Below are 4,784 nucleotides of genomic sequence, written 5' to 3'. Positions count from 1 at the left end.
AATTACTGCGAGACATTCCCATTTCATTTGGCCCAAATTCCCTGTCAAAAGCACCAACCATACATCCAGCAAGACATGAAACTGTTCCACGCTTGTTCTGGAGGGCTGAGTAGGTTTTCAAAACATCCTTATCGTTCATTCTGCTTAACACAGAGGGCACAATGTGAAATCTTTAAACTTAACCTCCTGAGACCCAGTAATTCATTTTTGTGCACTGTAGCCATACACACAAACACCAACATTGGGGAGACAGGTAGCTTTTAGAAAAATAAACAATGAAACACAATAGGGGAGAGGAGGAGAAAAAAAGAGAACTCTACCCAGACTGTTTGAGGACAGAAAACAAAAACCCCTGAGCACAAAAAGCACACGGGTCTTCTCACCTTTACACCATTAAAAAACACATGACAAGCAACAGGTGTAGACAGCAACATCCGGTCCTGCAGCATGTCTGCCGACTGTATCGGGAGGGAGCAATGTGCGTTTGTATCCTGTGTCCAACTCCAGAGAGGGAGAGTCTTAAAACACAAATGTGGGCCAGAAAATGACTTTTAAGCTTTGCTGCCATTTTGTCTTTCTTTTTTTTAAACTTTTGAACTAGTCAGCAGCAGTCATGCTTGTGTTATAGTCAGCATGCCAATCACTCTGTCTCAACAACATGAAAAAAGAAAAAAAAGAATGGCAAACAGGCAGGTCCGTCTGCTGATATTGTGTGTTTCATGAAATTTATCGTGTTTGATAAAACGCTATAAAGTCAGACTGAAGTCATGATGTGCAAAACTCTTTATTTGGTGTCTGAACACAGCAGCATTCCTCCTGAGTACAAAAACAAAATGAGGAACAACTGGGCCAGTTCAGTAGGTAGCCTTGCTTCCCCATGATCGGAAGGACGGGGGTTCGGATCCATGGAAGGATTAGATCACTGCTTCCCAGGCGCTGCATTGGTGCTTCTTTGTATGATCATTGACATGGTGATGTTTCCCCTTTTTAGTCTTCCAAGGACGTTTTCAGACAAGAAACTGGAAACTGCCTGCAACATAGTTTCAGTTAGCAGCACTCCTTCTCTTTATGAAACACGCAGTAACAACACCCCAAGTGTTTAACTTCAAACTTTTAAGATTTTCATTCAATTTAAAAAATACAATTCAGTCATACATTTCTAACCCTAACCCTTTCCATCAAGTGCTGCTCGCTGGAGTTATTTGCTGTGTCCGAATTCAGGGGAAGGATGCTCTGAAGGATCCTACCTATGTCACGTGGGTAGGATGCTTTGGCGGACAGGTAGTCAGGAAGTGAGCGGCTGTGGACAGCCCCCATAGAAACTTTATTGAACAAACAAGGAGTATACAACTAAACAGTGGACAGCCTTCTAGCCTTTGTTCAAGTCCGCCCTCACTTCTGTGTATTTCCGGTCACGACCCAGAAATGTCGCTCTGTTTTTTTTGTACATTTTAAATTCTGGAGGAGCTAGAAAAACTTCGCCAGCATGTTTTGTACCTTAGGCTTATCAGAGACAATCATATCCAGGTAAAATAATTTTCTTTAATCTACACACATTTAGGAGTTACTTGGCTAATTTCATGGACTCTCCATTTACATCAGCAATTAAAGGAGATTTAATTGCTGATATTCCTCACTTGAAAATTTGGCGTGAAAACTGGTGGTGTGCTCAAGTGGGTGCTATAGGAAACAAAAGCTCAGGACAGAACAGTTATCAGTCATGTACTTCATACAGAATTTGCATATATTTGATTTCATGTTGATCCTCTGAGTGTAATGGTACATTTTAATTTGAATTTATGAAAACTAAACAATGGATTTTTCTTTCTTTACTCTTCTCTTCTTCTTTGCAGTACCACATCCTAGCACATGCCCCTGTCGGTTGTAGTCTACTTTTAATAATTGTCTACTTTAAGGGAGAACCTAAATCACGTGGCCCAGTGTTTGTTATTACATAACTGTATTTTGAATGTGACAAATCTACCATTCCCCTATGTTATTCATAAATATTGTTTTGGTTTTGGCTATTTTCCTCTATAAAATTTAATTGATTTTTTTGTTTTGTTTTTTTAACAGTAGTGTGCTATGGTTAATAACATATTCCAGTCATGAGTGATATCAAAGTTTTCTCCACTCTTGCATTTGGCATTCCCGACAATATGAGATGATACTCTCATCAAAACACAGCCAATTAAACACAGTTTTCTTAAAGCAAACATCAGTAACTCTAAATTAGCATCTAAAGGGTTCAGTCTGCAGCTCCACCTCTCTTGGGAAGCTACCGTCTCCCCCTCTGGTCTCTCTTGTCCTCCTGCTCCTGCAAAAACAAAACAAAGCATCCAAGCTTTTCTTACCAGCTGGGTAAATTGTTGCTCAACATTTACTAATTCTAAAGTTGGTGCAGTCTTTGTGTCAGTATCAAGTCAGTCTAAACTTTAGTCCACATCGCCAGTCCATCACAGTCCAGTCACACATATCCATACCAGATATTGCTGATAGGGGTCCTGCCCTCCTCTTCAGTCTGTTTGTGTCCATTGCTGCTGCTGTTCAAAGTTCAGTCCGTCCTGGTTCTGACCCCAGTTGGTGCAGTCCTTTCTCCAGTGTCCATGCTCGCCGCAGGTGAAACCTAGATCTTCTTCTGTGTCTGTTCTGAGGTGCCTTTTGACCTCAGTTGCTCCTTCTGTCTCTGGCACGCCCTTTTCTCTGCTCTGCGTTGGTCCGTCACTGCCCTGCACTGTTAATCCAGAGTTATCAAGGTCAGCATTCTGTTGCTCGGCCTCACTTTTCATCCGGGCTTGGTGGGCGTGTCGTCACAGCTCTGTCAGCTGAAGCTGTCTGGGAATTTCCCCCATGTAGTGAAACCAGCCTAGGGTTTAGCGCCCTCCGTCTCCGCTGCATGAGATCCTTTTCCTGCTGCACTGTTGACATTTTCAGGTTGTTGTGGTGGGTCCAGCTGCTGCAGCCAAGGCACACTGCATGTTTTTCTCTCACCACATCTCTTGTTGAGACAAGAACTAATTTAGCTAAGTGACAGAGGAAATGCAACTTTTTCTGGTTTAATTTCAGAAAAAAATTGTGGCAATTTGGGTAGGAGATTCATATTAATCACACTCACAGACCAGCACAGTTTTAATTTTCATATTGTTTATTGTTGTTCATGTCATATTATTTCTGCCAGTTCATTTAAATTATTGGCTATTTTTTTTAAAACAGCCACAATTTCTCTCTTCTTCTTCTCTTTGCTGGTTCCTATAAAAGTGAGCAAACAGAAGACAGGAGAAGAGGAAAGAAAAAAATACAAACAATGCATGAGTGGAAGTAAGCATCAGTGGCTTCCAAACAAAACCCAATTTAAAAAAAATAAAATAAAATATAATATAACGCCTTCCTCTTTCAAAGGAGTCTCCAAAATTACTGCAAGACATTCCCATTGGCCCAAATTCCCTGTAAAAACCACCTCCAATCCCATGGTCCATCTCTGTGAATGCAACAGATGAAACCAACCAGACATCCAGCAAACATCTTATAAAATAACCTCCATTGAACAGGGTTTCTCTTTGAATACTCTTTGTGATGGAGCACAAAACAGCAGCTACAGTGTCACATTGTTGTTGAAAAAGTGTGGAAACACCAAATGTAGGTCGACTGAAAGTTTTACTGCCTCTTTCTGCAATCTGGCCTCCCATGTTGCCAATGAGCCTTTCATTCCACTGCTGTGTTTTAGTCATTGGATTATTTAAAAAAAAAATAATAATAATAAAAATGCATCAATTATTTTGCTTAGTTTTAAGAATGTGCAGTTGGTACCTCCAGGACAATAACAGACATTATTTTAAACTCTCCAAACCTTCAATGTATGCTTTTATTCTAGAACAAAGTATTCTAGAGCTGTATACTCACGGGGCAGAGCAGCAGGTGCTGTTTGGACAGCATCACTCTGTAAAAACAAAGAAGTCATTCTAAGCATACTCATCATCACATCATCACATCATACAGCTCTAATGTAGAGTAAAGGCTAAGCAACATAGCGTTCTCAGGGCTCGCAAAATTTCAAAATCTCTGGTAGTCCTTCGGGCAGGCACTCTTCAGTTTTTGGTAGCCCAAAATAAATTTAAGTAGCCCGAATAAAAAAGAGCAATTTTTTAATGTTTTGTTTCCTTTACAATATTATACATTAAAGTATAATATTGTAACGCAAGCAAAAATTAATCAGAAAATTGTTAAATACAAATCACAACTGTATAAACATTACAATCATCAACTCAAATACTTGTTTCTAATTGAACAGAAATTTCTATGAACTTGTAAGAACTGTGTAGAACATGAATCAGTCTGTGTCAGATCCTGAATCTGAAATTTCCACTGAAGTCACAGGTAAGGGGCAAGTGGAACCAAGATCGAGGCCATTTGCTTTTTGAAGTTTGCAAAACTGCTAAATTTGGCCAATGGTAGTTCACTCTTTGCAACATAGTACGCTTTTGAAAGATTTTTCAGGACTTCTGCTTCTGCTTGGTTTATTTTTAGTATGTTTTTTGCAATTGCTGTTTGTTCTGGGAAAGATATTGCAGACTGGGTGCAGTATAATGCATTTCTTGCGTTTCTCATGGGTTCTGATGGGGTCTTTCTTAAAATTACTGGTCCCAGTTACAAAGGCGCTTGTCGACTCAAATGAAATGAAACTCACGACACACCCGGCAGAACATCATGTTATTTAGCTCGTCATATTCCAGCCACAGAAATTCTTTTGTCCATGAAACCAAAAAAGCTGCGCTTTCTTTTTGCCT

The sequence above is a fragment of the Oreochromis niloticus genome, unplaced genomic scaffold, assembly GCF_001858045.2.
Source record: "Oreochromis niloticus isolate F11D_XX unplaced genomic scaffold, O_niloticus_UMD_NMBU tig00006613_pilon, whole genome shotgun sequence".
In the NCBI taxonomy this organism is placed as follows: domain Eukaryota; kingdom Metazoa; phylum Chordata; class Actinopteri; order Cichliformes; family Cichlidae; genus Oreochromis; species Oreochromis niloticus.
Note: the sequence above shows the minus strand (reverse complement) of the source record.